The sequence below is a fragment of the Anser cygnoides genome, chromosome 1 (genome assembly GCF_040182565.1).
Source record: "Anser cygnoides isolate HZ-2024a breed goose chromosome 1, Taihu_goose_T2T_genome, whole genome shotgun sequence".
Lineage (NCBI taxonomy): Eukaryota > Metazoa > Chordata > Aves > Anseriformes > Anatidae > Anser > Anser cygnoides.
This window is the reverse complement of record NC_089873.1, coordinates 189512095-189526540: the sequence shown is the minus strand read 5'-3', so window position 1 is coordinate 189526540 and position 14446 is coordinate 189512095. Positions and strand designations below refer to the sequence as shown.

At 46.1% G+C, this 14446-nt stretch overlaps 2 protein-coding genes across 43 annotated transcripts in view; one reads left to right on the top strand and one right to left on the bottom strand.

Annotated features, from left to right (window-relative positions):
• KATNAL1 (katanin catalytic subunit A1 like 1) overlaps positions 1-3325 on the bottom strand; it is a 40013-nt gene extending 36688 nt beyond the window's left edge. For 2 of the 3 annotated variants that reach the window (XM_066989720.1, XM_066989724.1), the window contains exon 1: positions 3232-3325. The gene's annotated coding sequence lies outside the window, so the exon portion shown is untranslated. Of the gene's footprint in view, positions 1-2179; positions 2353-3231 lie in introns of all 3 variants that reach the window. The other variant, XM_066989721.1, reaches the window with a different exon arrangement.
• The window catches only part of LOC106041153 (uncharacterized), a 56071-nt gene continuing 44585 nt past the window's right edge, over positions 2961-14446 (top strand). For 10 of the 40 annotated variants that reach the window (XR_010828343.1, XR_010828309.1, XR_010828345.1 and 7 more), the window contains exons 1-2: positions 2961-3246; positions 6652-6733. The gene's annotated coding sequence lies outside the window, so the exon portion shown is untranslated. Of the gene's footprint in view, positions 3247-3444; positions 4302-4368; positions 4505-4526; positions 6268-6651; positions 6734-14446 lie in introns of those variants that run through there. The other 30 variants (XR_010828339.1, XR_010828338.1, XR_010828337.1 and 27 more) reach the window with 17 other exon arrangements.

Below are 14446 nucleotides of genomic sequence, written 5' to 3'. Positions count from 1 at the left end.
CCGCCTTCATTTTGCATGTGGGCGCAGAACCGCTGGTCTTCCCTTCCCATAACTGACCGGCCCTGCTCAGAAGCAATCCCTGATGCCGCAGACAATTATCAGGCGTTACGCTGGCACGCCAAAACCAACATTTTAACCCATTGCTGTCCGACGAAGCACAAACAAACAGCAGGGCTTGCCAAGTCCCGCAGCTGAATTATTTTTTTCTTTCTCCAGTAACTTGGCTTTGCTTAAATTTGCTCCGTGGCCCTGGATGGGGACTAATGATTCTAACCTCACAGCATCCCAACTTCTTTTTGGTTTATATATATATATATGTATGTATGTATGTGGTTCTTTTTGTTATATATATATATATATATATGTATATATATATACACCTGTGGTTCAGTTCCAGCAGGTCTGGATTTAAAGGGTGATTCAAGGAGCCATTTAAAGAGAGATAAAAAGTGTGCTCTAAGATTTTTTTATGTTCTTTTTTTTTTTTTCCTTTTGCTGTGCACGTCAGCAGTGGCAGGTACAGACACAAACACGGCAGCGGCAGCAGCGCTGGGGGCTGCAGCGGTAATGCCATCAGAGCGTTCCCTCCTCCTCAGACGTGTCACTTTGAAGAGCACACACCGAATAAAGTGTGTGCACACCCCGGTCCAGGAATCCCGGCACTGAGGGGACTGTTTTCTGTCAACCAGTGTTCGGCTTCTTTGCACTGAAGCTCTGTTGTGAAATAGAGTTAACAGGGAAATGTGCATGGGAACGGGAGGAAAACGCACGCACGTGGGTGTCAAACAATGTGTGTGTGGATTCTTCTGAGAGCTAACTTAAAATATAAAGGGGAAAAAAATTTTCAAATGAAGTAAAAACAACCACCACAAGTTAATGGAAATCACAAATATACAACAAACCACTGAGCAAGCTGGTCAGTGCTTCAGAGATAACATGCTATTGCACTGAACAGCGAGCATCCTGCAGAACGAAATGACCATGTGCAAAGCCCCTGAACTACAGTTTTCTGAAGAACTAGAAAGAGAAGCACCAGAGACTGCTGTGCTGCTCCTAAGACTGACTTCAAACTATATTCTCCTCCCAGGCACCTTACGTGCCAACTTCAGGTATGCCCACAGCCGCATCTGCACTACTTCAGGTGATGAGATGCTCATCACCCAGGCTACGTAACAGAAATGAAAATGGCGAATACAAGCTCTGTGGGGCACTCAAGTGGACATAACTCCACACACACGTGGGTTACCTTGCGAGAAGATTACCATCTTCCTTACTGTCATGGCCCCGCTGGCCCACGCGCCTCTCTTCCCTATGGCACGCTCTCCTGGGCTTCTGGCATTAGCGCCACACCAAACCCAAACCAGAATCAAGCGTCCATGCGGTACCAACCCTGAGGTGGTGGATCCCTTCCCCGACAGGATGCAGGGCTAAGATAACCTGAAGGCTTTTATAGGGCCTGTCCAGAGCTCAGCCCAACTCAGTAATCCCTCTGGCTCCTCGCGGAGCCACCTGCATCTCTGCACAACACACACATAAGCGCTTCTGGCGGAGCAAATGTGCCACCAAAGACTCCCAAGATGGGTCTGTGCAGAGCCAGCTCGGGTTCAAAGCGTTTATTAGGTCAGGCTCTGAGCCAGGGAAGTTAAACTGCTTCTGCACCTGGCCCTGGATACGGCACATCCATGTTCCCACACCGCTGCGGCTCCTCAGCCCTGCCAGCCCGCAGCCAGCTCCGCTCACATTCAGTTCTGGTGCTGCTACATTCCTAGCGCAGCCGATCTGCAAACCAGATAAACTTTCCATGAATAATTGCAGGTTTAATGGACTCGCATGTGTTTATAACCCTGACTCATAAGGTCAGAATTTAGGCCTGGATGCTTTTCCTCCTTTTGAATTCCCATTTGAATGCTGGAGAATTGGCTCCTTAGGACTATGACTGCATATCTTTTGGAATTTTGCTTTTTAAAAATTCTTTTGAAGAACGTATTCGTTAAGTAGAAGAATTTTGAAGAATGTATTCTATGGATGTATTCTTTAAGATGTGTATTTATACACATCCTGCTGTTAGTGCTACAGCCTTCAAGTCACTAGATTCCTCAGCTCATCACCAACAGAATGAGTTGTTTTGCAATTATTTACGTAGAAAGCCACAGATAAAGGCCTATTGTTATTTCCCTACCTTCCAGTTACTTTTCAATCTTGAGATTGTGACTGGCTCAGGGCAGGATCCGTTCCTTCACAAGCAGCTCAAAAGCCAAATCTCTGTGAGCAGAACGCTTCTGTGGGAGCATGCTGCTGCAGAGGCGGTCACTTCTGCAGTACAGCAAGTGCCAAGAGCTGCTGAGAACGTGTCTGACATTGGGGAAAGGGGAGAAGGAGAAGGGGAAGGAGGGAAACACCTTCAGCTGCAATAAAAATCAAGCACCCACTGGACAGAATCCCATCTCTGAGCCAGTTAATGCTGCATATACGTGTGAAACTGTACGGAACTGGAAGAGACGCCCAGTGTTAATACCCAAAGGAGTACTACTGCAGCGACGCTTGCACGACACCGCTCTGCAGGAGAACTAAAAAAAAAAAAAACCACACTTCCACACAGCATGCCTGCGATAAACATACATATTTTAAATATCCCCTCGAACGGGAGCTGCGGTTTTATTTCCCTGCCCCTCCCCACGCCTGTTGCAGACCAGAAGGACAACACCAAACCCATCGCCAAGGGTAACGGAGGGCAGCAAACAAGCAAAAAAAAACAAGAGGCCCGACAAAACCCCGCAATTTTAACACATAACGAAGAGCCTGAGGGCGTTAATACCCCCTCACGGACCCTCCTAGCCCCAAATTCCCCTCTTCTAGCCCCCAAACCCCCTCCTCTGGCCCCCAAACCCCCCCCCCCAAGCCTCCTGCCCCTCCATCCCCTCACAGGGGTTTCGGGCCCCCCCCCCCCCCCGGCCCCTCACATCCCTCTCAGCGGGGGCAAAGCAGCTGCGCCCATCCCCGCGCATGCCCGCTGGGACTTGTAGTCCCCGCCCGCCTCCTCCGCCCTCAGCGCCCAGCGCGCGGCGGCGGCCGCGGGACTACATTTCCCAGCAGGCTCCGCGGGAAGCTGCCCCCCACCTCCCTATACACCCCCCCCCCCCCAGTTTCTTCCCTCAGCGCTGCCGCGGGGCCGAGCCGCCCCGGGCGGCGCCTTGAGGGACCGCCGAGGGGCCGCCGGGGCCCCGCCGTTACCTCGGGAGCAGCGGGGTGCGTGGCCGGGCGCCGGCGGAGCGGGGAGGGGGGCGCGGCCCCTTCGGCTCGGCCACACCGGGGGGAAACGGGAGGGGGGGGGGGAGGATGGGCGACGGGCGGTTGCCATGGCGGCGGGGGAGGGGGCGGGGCCTCGCCTTAGGGGGCGGGGCCTCGCCTTAGGGGGCGGGGCCTCGCCTCAGGGGCGGCGGGCGGGCTCGGGGCAGGCTGAGGGCGGCAGGAGCCGGCCCCTGGGGCGGGGGAAGGCTGAGGGGGCATATTGCCTTTATCCCCCGTATACCCCTTATGGGGGGATTTGGGGTCGTGGTGAGGTGTTTTCGGCCAGCTGGAAGCAAATAAGGAGCCCTCCCGGCTGCTGGAGGGTGGCTGGGGGTGTTGTGTACATCCCCCCCCCACCCGCTGAGAGCCGTTTTTGCGGTCGTTTTTGTGTGGTGATGGAGGAATAAAATTTGGGATTTGCCTGTTCTGGCACCAAAGGTGCACCTGGTGAGGGTGGAAAGCAGACGGGCTGACCCAGGTTGTGGTGTCTGAGGGTGAACATAACCTTACGTTTCTGAGCACCCACCGCACAGCCCCTGCGAGCAGCTTCTGAGGGAGGCAGTGCCCGTACAAACCTCTCCCAGGGCACAAACCCCTCCGAGGGTGAAGCTTTGCTGTTAACGCAAACCAGCCCCTGCCACCAGAAAGGACAGACCTGCCCGCCTCTCATCTTGGCCGGGCTTTCCTGTTTATTTACACAGCAATAACGCTGCTGTTGCCATCTGGCGAGGCGTGCCTGGGCTCCAATGCGGCCGAAAGCCCGTTATGCCCCTCGCAGAAAAGAGCTGCTTTTCAGCGGGGTCAAGCTCCTGACCCTACAGAGCCGCGCCAGGCACGAGGAAGACGAAGATGCGGAGGCAGAAGGAGCCCGTTCGGATCACGGCCGCCCCGAGCTGCCTTTCTGCGTGCAGCTGCTCACTGCCGCAGCTCCCTCGTGACAGCTCCGAGAGCGTCCCACTAACCGTGATCTGGTGATAGCTCCCAACGGCGGCATGTGATTTCTCTGGAAAAATGTAAATTGTTATCTTAAGGTAGCAGCCTGAGGTTGTGTCTCGCAGTAAGAGCCTCAGAAATGTTAGCTGACACGAGTGAAAAGAGCAGGGACTGAAGCTAATGCTCAGGACGCCTCTTAAACAATACAGCATGTGTGGATGTGTCACTCATATATGTACATATCTTGCTTCCCTCAAAATCATGTGGAGATTCTTATGCCTTTGTGAGTATTTTAGAACTGGAGCCAAAATCGTGATGAATTCATAACAGCTGCAACTCTGGCCTCCCCTTTTTCCAGATTTCTTCAAACTTGCCTGCCCGTGACTCCAATTCCTGCTGTTTTTTCACATACCCAAAAGCGTGGATGCTGTGCAGACCTTACAGAGCTCAACGCTTTTTGAAGGGGAAGCAGATCATAAGCAGCCTGCCCCTCTGTACCACCGTAAATATCCATTCCCACAAGGCTCTATACCTCTGATCCCATTAGACGACACATAAACTGCTTTGTCTGAGGATCGTATCCCTCAACTGGGAAACTGTGACACAGAGAAGGTTGGGTAGTTAGTCATAACCTCTCTCTGTTGTTTCTTTTATTTTTTTTCCCTTCAACTTTTTCAGTAATATTTGAATCAAGTTGGGCTGCTTCCTAGTGGCATTGGGTACCCTTGCTCCCACTGATTTCCCTCTGAAAAGTAGTTGCTGAACGCCGTAGCAATACCTGAGTCGCTCTGGTTGGACCCCTCAGAGGGAAAGTTTGTTTTGGGAAGCATTGGTCTGTGTATTTTGCCAAGATTTGCTAAGCATTGGGACAGCAGGAAGGGAACCACATCTCCAAGCTCCCACCCCTGCACATTAGCTGTACTTTGGGATCGTAGGATAATTGAGACTGGAAGGGGCCTCAGGAGGTCGTCTAGTCCAGCCTCCTACTCTTTTTCGTGATCGAGCTTGTAGCCATACTGCTGCGTGGTCTTTGGTACAAGAAATGACGAAAGGAGGGGGAAGGATTAACAGGCCATCAAGAATTCATAAATTTGTTAATAAAGTAAAAGAATGGTAATCATGAGGGTGATATTTCATAGCTTTTACTACTGCCATGATCAGACAAACTCCAGCATATTTGGCTGGAGAGACCCAAGAAATATTGCTCCCCCGACCCTCTGTTCTGCCTCCTTACTGAAGGTTCCTGCCCCCACAACAGTCCCTGGAATGGAAACCACTAATGTTTCTAATCCATTTTAATACAAAATATGGCATTGAACTCATCCTTATCAGCAATTTAAGATAATTCGCTGGACCTTGTATCGAAACAGCTGGGACTCGTGCACGTATTTCATTTCAGCAACTCTGCTGTCAGGCAGTAATCTCAGGCAGAGGGAAGGTACAAAATTTCTGTGCGGGGGTGACACTCCAAACCACTGAAACTTGTTCTACTACGAGTGTGTTTTCATGGCTTGCATCCTTTTATTTTTCGATAGAGGCCGTATACCTAGCAGTTCTGGGTAAGACATGATGTCGGTGGGTGTCAGCAGCTGTGGCTAGATGGGCTCCAGCTGTGCTGGTGGAGAAGGGCATTACTCACAGCCAAGCCCCAGAGACTTATCATGCCCCTTTCAGCGATCTGCAAATCTGCCAGCTGAGCTGATTGCATGCCCTCTCTCTCTGATTTATTCTAGTCAGTTCAATCAGAAGCTGATATAAATTAATGTAGCTCTTTTGCTGCAAATGTTTGATTTGGTTCAAAAGTGTCTCTTGAGCTAGAGTAATGGCAGACTCTGTCAGATAAGTTTAGAGCTATCCACGCTTAGGGTCTGTGTCAGATTAGCAAAACTGGTTTCTACATTGATTTGGTTATTGTTACATAAATTCTGTAGACTGTGTCTAACTCAGATGGCTGGTACAGGCATTTAGGACAAAGTTGCAGGGATCTTCATTTGTAACCTTCTCCCACGCACAAAGTCCTGCAGGAGGAGGTTGAAAGCCTATGAGGTATCTGTGAATTATCAACTGCCCTTTGCTTTTGCCTTTCCTTCCCCTCACAATTATATTTAACTAGACAACCAGCATTATTATGCCTTCATAATATTGTTTAATGCTCACGTGCAAATATAACTCTACCAAAGGTCTTACAGGTTGCATTGAGAAATGCTGTAATAATGGGAGGTAAAAAAATGTAGGGAAGCAATAAGGAAAAGAGGGAGCATGTAACATATTCATGGACGTTAACCTTCTAAGGGAAGTTATGTACAACTCAGTAAAGGCACCAGTGGACACCCTCTGTTAATTTCCATGCACACATAGTAATTCTTCTGCCTATGTGTTTTTATTGTATGATATTTATCAGAATGACGCATCCACCAATTTCTCTTCTAGGCAAGAATGTCAGAGCCTGAACCTCCAGAATCTGTGATGGAGTGGCAACACAGAAGGATATAGCCAACATCTTTCACGCAAGGTACGTCTCAAATGCTATGGATTGTTAACAAAGAACAGTTCAAGGGAAAGCAGTTCATTTTCAAATGAGACTTCAATTTAGCCAGAAAATGAGAGTAGACATGGCCACAGTTTATTGTATTTAACTGGTGACATGTGGACGTCTGCCTTGTAGACTTGTGCATCTGAATTAGCCTTCTGCTTGTTTTTTTCATGGTGGAGAGAGAGGGAGGTACTTCCCTCTTTGACCAAGGTGGACTGTGTCCTGACTGTGTTTAATATTTTTTCCAGTGCTATTGAAGAGCTTAGCCAATCACCATAAATGTGGGTGTTTGCAACTGTAGATGCATAAAGTTAGATGAGAGGAGTACTACCTAAGGTGTTTGTTGCATCATTAGAGCCACAGAGAGAGAAAGATGTCATGATAGTTATGACTAGGTTGATTAAAATGATGAAGAACGAGCCAGTGACAAATTAATGAAAAGTACGGGTAGAAAAAATGTACATCTCTGAGATGGGTTGAAATAAGCTCGCAGTAAGTTGGAAAAAAAAAAACAAAAAACAAACAAAAAAAACCAGTAATTCTGCTTGGAGTCTTTGGACAGAAATTGAAAGAATTATCAGAAATTAGGATACTGAGTTTCTTTTCTGTGTATACTTAATATGCAGACGCATTTTGCATCTGCTACAGTATTAGTCTTTGGAGAAGGATTAAGAAAGCAGTTTACAGAGGTCAAAAAGAGAGTAAGGCTTGGACAGAAACCTCAGAGAAAGTGGAGCCAGGCCCACGAAGCTGCATGTCAGCAATTGTTACCTGAAAACTGAGGGCAGGAAAAGAAAAATCCGGTCACGTCATCCCAGCCCTGTGACAGGTCACCAGACAGTGTAAGGTGGCAGAGTTGTGCCAATTTCATCCGTGTGCGAGGGTTGACAACTAAGAATAAATCTATGATGCACAATTAAGGAAAAAAATATTTGGTAATATAATTCTTCTGTGGTGGGGTGTGGATTTTAGACTGGTTTGCTAAAGGTACGACATTTTGGAGTTGCACACAGTCTGTCCCACTGCAGTGATTTTGACCCTTGTTGGCCAATTTCTACTACATTTGAGAAAAGGGTGGAAGCCTTAACGATAACTGAGTTCCTTTTAGTTTTCAGTAAGTGGCCTGGTAGAAAGCATGGGCTCAGCTGGTGCCTCTGCTGAGCACAAGGTAGGCAGGACGTAGCTGTTAAATATTTCATCTGGCAACAAGCTGCCCAGTCAGCGTGCATAAAGTGACCGACCGCTCCGCGCTGACTGCTGCTTGCAGCACCCACTTCCGTGCACGGTTGTGGTGTTACGCATGACCCGCAGGCAGCTGTTTTACTGAAGTACGAGGGCTGAGGGGAGAAGATCACAGAACCATAGGATGCTAACCTGCCGTAGTTTGAACCAAACTGTTATCTCAGTTGAGCCTGTTAACTCAGACACAGGCATAAATTTAAGTCATGCTGGTATGTATTATTCTCCTTCCCCTGGAAATATGTCTCTGACTTAAACGTGGAAGTTTCAAATAAGGGAGTGGTTGGGCAGCTTTTTATCATGCACTGCTCAGATGTGGAAACCAGTAGAATAAACAAAGCATGGTCTAATACGTATTAGTGCCTTGTCCAGCATCTTCCGTTTCTTAGGCATTTTAGATCCAGTTCTGCAGTGTGGGGTTTTAGAAGACGAATTGGCTTTAACAGTCCATTCCTGTAAACATGTTCATCTAGAGTAGGAGATAGCTACGTCCAAAAAGTGTCCTTTAAAGTATCAGAAGTCCTTTTTAGGATTGTCTTGAACAGTCCTTTGAACAGTGGTGTGAGCAATGGCAGTGAAGGTGGTTATGTACAGAGAAAAGTACACTGAAAATTTGTGTTCTGGCGTGTGCCTAAGAATCAAGAATGTGCAAGTCAGGAGTGCAAGAGGTAAGCAAACCAATGCCCATGAATCAAAAACAACTTTTGTCATTTATCCGTAACTTCTTACTTCCAGCAAGTAACGTGTAAAAAGTTCTGAGTGGATAGGAGCAATGTACTAAATGGCAAAATGTAATTACCAGAACGTAATTAGCCAAAATCATCCATGAAAACTTCTAAAAAGTGCTCAAGGAGAACAAAAAAATGAATAAGATATGCTGGTGATCATTTCAATAATCACTTTGTCCCTTTCTGGTCCTCTAATGTGATCATTGTAGGGAACATGCCGTGGTTTCCATGTGAACGACTTAATCTGGTTTGTATTTTGAGAGTAAAATTGGGAATCTTTTTTTAACTTTAAAATTTGGACTGCGTGTGGAAGATGTGCATTTCTTAACTTTGTTCGTTTGTCTAACAAATGAGAAACATTATTGTGTCAGCGGAGGGTCAGTGGCGCAAAGACAGTATCTCGTAAAAGAACAGACATCGTTATCATAGCTTCGGTTAAACATATTTCAAATTATTATAACATCCCATTCACATTCTCGGGGGAAATATTCACTGCATACGTTTAAACATCTAACTTACATGCCTAAATTAGGAGGCTTGTCTCCCTAGATGCCTTGCATAGTTGAAGGAGTGAGAGAGGCTCCTCCAGGGAGCAATTCAGACTATGTTAGCGAGGCTTCTGCTCTGAATTATCATCTGGAGGAGCCTCTTCAACTTTGAGAGCTGTTCTGTGCTATTCTTTGCATCTTTTCCTTGGCAACAAAACCAAGTTAGCTGATCTCCACCCCTCAACACTTGTTCTTGCTTTTGCTTATCACTCTGTTGCTTGTGCTGGTACGGCTGTTTGTGCAGCGGCACTGCCGGATAGGCTGGTGAAATCAGCTGGATTAAAAGGCACCCTGAGAAAGAAGTCGTTGCTTTTCACCCAGACCACATCTCTGATCTGGTGCGTTGTACGATCTTGTAAACAGTTAAACCTACATAGCCGAGGCAGCAAGGAGCTTCAGCAAGAGGCAGCAATTAATCAAGCTCTGGGACCTGTCTGCCAAGCGTCCTACCAAGAAAAAGATCTATTCAGCTTCAGGATTTAAGGAAAGGAGACTACGTCCTTTATCAAAGCATGTCTGTTTGTATATGTGATTTTTATACCATTCGTGTTTCACAAATATCCTGGAGGTCTGTTATAGTTTGCATCACTGTGTGAAAGAGATAAGCTAACCTTATGTCTGTGTTATTCACGTAACAATGGCCATCATTTACAACCAGAGTAGCTTACAGGATTTACAAATGTACCATGAAAAGGTCTGCTGAAGTTTAGAAATTAACGTAAAAGCACGGGGTAGCCGCTAACACAGAGCAACTGCAGTCAGGGTTGAGTAGCAGAAGTTACCTGTCCTTCAGCCAAGAGCTGCTGACGTTTCGTCAGAGACACACTCAATGCAATTTACCTAAATTTAATGATTTACAGTGCAGATACCTGCACACAAGCTAGCCGCCTTAGATTCCTTTCAAGATCGCTGGAAAACCTGACCTTTTGGGTGGTGCTTCAAACAACCTCTGCTAGATACCTGCTGTATGACGAAAACGAAGCAGTTCTGTAAGGCCGTGACTGCGGAGAGAGGCAGGCTGCCTTTGTCAGACGTGAAATAGCGGCGTTGGGCCAGCTGAATCCCACCCACTGGTCCTCGTACACAGCACCACAGACTACACTCACGCTCAGCCGCAAACATGTGACAGACTAAAACTTCATTTTCTGATTATTAAAAGCCCTTCCAGTTCAGAGGGATTTACTGCTGCCGGTGACTACTGCTGGGACACTTTTGCAGTCTCTAGCAGTTAAGATTAACGTTGGTATAGAATTAACTATCGTGTTTTAAAACAGTATGCTTTTAAAACAATTAGGAACGCTGGCCACAGACCCAATGAGCTGAGAGAATGGTTAATGGCTTGTAATGGTTAATAATTTTACATGGTATCTGGGGCGCTGCTTTTTAAAGTTGTGTAGCCATCAGGATAGGCTTCTTAATAACCTGTGAAGAGATTGTTTAGTTACATATTTATCTATGACATTCCATATGCATTTATCTACGACATGACCTGGCTAATTGCTTCTTGTAGCTGAAATCTCACCTCTTTCTGGTCCTTCTCCATGTAAGTAAGACTGAAGACATTCCTCAAGAATCACTGGCTCACACCCAGCTGCTTAGCACTGCTACAGTGTCCTTTCCATGACACACAGCCCTCTAACCTGGAGCTTGAGGCATCCTCCTAGCCCTGGAGCAGAATTATTATTTTAATGTGTTTTTCAGCTTACATTGTGATATGTGAGGGCTGTACAACAACCTATCAGAGTGATGTTGTTATAGCTTGAAATGAAACGTATGTATTATATGACCTGTGATACAAGTGAGGGCATCTGGGTAGGGGGTTTGCTGAGTCTACTAGAATAGTGTTGGACAACAACATGGATCTGAGGGATCCAAATATAAAGTTTGTGGCCTTATTTCTGCTTGGGAGTAATCCCGAGATCCATGCCTTATCCTGAAGGTAGGAGATGTACCTCGACAGATTCCCAAGGAGAACGCAAACAGTTAAGCAGTGGGGACAAGTGGATGCTCAAACTTGTTCCCTCTTATTGCTCTGTAGACTCAGTGTAGATGTCTACGTGCCCAGTTTAGTCTCGCGGAGGAATGTGTACAATATAACTACATAGGTTCAGACGGATTAACTGTAATTGTAAACAAATTTTGAGAACAGAAGTGGTTAATGCCATGTATCACAAGCATCTGAACATTTCATACATGCTGCTGAAATAAAGCCGCTTGCATCCCTGGTTAATAGCTCTACCTGCAACTCAACAGAGCTTTGGCTGGCTCTTAGATCTAAAAATAAAATTCTCCTCACTGAGATACCATGTAATTCAGTGATATTCTCCGTAGGAAGGGAGTGTAAAAGTGGAGTAGGTTATATTTAATTGTTGTATGGAAGCTTTCATATGTTGCATAGGAAACTTTTATTGTATTCTTGATGGTACCATATGGCATCCAAGTGTAATGTGATAAAATTACTAATACAGGACAATAAATAACATCATGGTTATGTGTTCTGGGTGCCACCTCATCCATGCAAAACAAGTAATTATAGCTGGAGTGAATAATGGAGGTGTGAGTGTTATATCTAGGAATATATTAAAAAGGACACAGTTTGCTATTAAGGGTGGGAATTGTCTCATCTGACTTTATGGATTCAAGAAGTAGGTGTCCGCACTAAGCCAGTCATCTGCAATTGCGTCTGTGATCAGCGGAGAGGAACAGGCACTTCAGAAGATAAATGGCCCCTCCAGTCTTAGACAAATATTTTCAGAGGAATGAATCTCAAAACCTCGCACAAACGGAAAATCTTCAGCAGTATCTTCCAGAGTGAAACAGAGAATACATCCAGGAAAACCCGGTCACACACTGTAACCCTTCTCAAACAAATCACCAAGCCTATTCTCTGCTTCAGTGGACAATCATCAATAGCAAAACTTTTGGTAATGTTTATTTATGTTTTTTTTTTTTACACATCCCAGCAATGAAAATTTCACTGTTTCTCTGGACAGTTTATATTTATTTTCCTTAATCCTGGGCAACTGTCTAATGTAAATGTCTTTAACTGCAGTTTAACTCCATTGCTTGTAAGCTAATGGACACAAGTAGCAGTCTGTTTCATTCTTCTTTATGACTACTTTCTGTGTATTTGGAGATTATTATTCCCACTTCCCTCCAGTTTCCTCTATTCTTGACATCGTTTGTATCTTGACACTGAAATAAAGCACTGTTGTGATACTAGCAGGATTTATGCGCAGTTAAGCCTCTCAGATAAAGTGTAAGTGGAGTTAAGGTCTGGAGACTGGGCTGGGGGAGGAGGAAGGTCTTTCTCCATCTCAGCCCTCCCTCAGCCCTCTGTCCTGCGGCCAGTTTGACCTGATCCTGGACTGTTCCTGTTCCTGTCCACCACACTCTAATGGATGCTGTAGGACAAGGTGACACTGGGGCCCTGGAGCTTCCTCTTCGTTCCGCATTACTTGAATTTAGAAACTAAACCAAACCAACGCCTGCTCTCACCTGCCCTTTCCCGGCCCCCGGTAATCTCCGTTATCCAGTAACTCCACGGGAGCACTGATATTTCCTGGTACGCTTACAATTGCAATACCATTATGTTGTTAGTCCGTCACTCAGCACTAGCTCAGGTTGAGCAATCCCAGTTCGTTCTGTCCTTCCTGATACATCGGGGGGAGGAGGGGATTAAGAATTGGATTGTTTCTCTCACTCTTTTCTGGCCTCTGACTGGTTCACTGCTCTCGAAGGCACGATGGCTACACTAAACAGCGAAAATGTTGAGACTTGTTAGGCAGTTTTTACAAGCATAATGTAATTTTTGTATCTTATCTTCCCTTTTTTCCCCCCTTGCTGTTTTCACTGAGTTTCTTCACTTTCTAATTTTAAACACAAATCCAGCCATTTTATTTGTGTGTACAGAAATATGCTCCAGGATCTTGCAAGTTACCTTTAATACAGCACGATTCTCAGGACTATACGGTATACCACAAAAATATCCTTAACATGTTAATTTGAAACATATTTTTCTTTAGATTAGTTCATAAAGAGAGAGGAAGGAAGATATTTAGCTCCAGACAGAATTTGCAATAGAAATTGGTTATTTCTGTACAGCATCTTTCCTTTGAAATATCACTAAATGATTTCCAGAGAGAGGAAGAATGTAATTTAATGATCCCTTGCACAGCTCTAACACCTTTCATCAGAGCATCTCAAAGCACTTCAGGCAAGCCTGAAAGCTTGTCTCCTTTTCCCCAGCTATATCAGTTGGCCTAATAAAAGATATTTTCTCTTCCTACACACCTTGTATTGTTTAGCACTCAAAGTATTATCATGCTTGTTTTACAGATAACTAAAAAGAGACCCCAAATCCTTGTAGTTTTATTTCAGGCAATGAATCCGAGATGAGCTCTGTGGGGTCCCATTTTCACCGAGGCTCCAGGACTTGCAGAATACGCGTTCTCGGATTACAGTCAGACACGTGGAGCGAAGTCTTCGTCCCACTGACATCAGTGGCAAGTTTCCCCTTGATCTGAATAAGGCTGAAATCGTGTCCTAGCTTCCCTGACTGCTGTCTGCCAAAATCGACTTCAGACCTGCACATCCTTCCTGCTTTATGCGTCACTGTTAGTAGTGACGGCTCTGCGGCCCGCATCGTGCCTGCCGCTGTGTTCTCGAGAAGCGATCGAGACGAATCTAACCGAGGAATGAGAGACCCCAGCAACAGGAGGGGTCGTCGCGCAGCGAGTGTGCTGTGTGTAGTTAGCAGTCTCCTTGCAGTCACCGCAGAGGGATCCATCTGCCTTTTATGCACGTACTCTGTGCTGACGAAACGAGCCATACGAGAGCCCTTTGAATCAGCTCGTCCTGACGTGGATGTGTGCTCTCCTCACTGGTGAGTGTCCCAGGTTACAGGTGTGCTGCCAAGACCGCTGCAAAGACTTGTCACGTCCCCTCTATCTTTGTCCTTTTCTGATTAAAGGCCAGCCTAACCTTTTGGAGAAAATGGAGAGATCTCTTCCAGCTTCATTTTTTGCCTAGTTAAGGCTGTGGATTTGGGTCTACAGCACCCAGTGCACCTAAAGACAAGTGTTGTCTTGAGAAATTGCAGTCTCAGAGAATAATCGAGAAGTCTTTCTGCTGTATTGTCCTTGGAGTATGCACTATCATTAGAAGCTATATTCTAC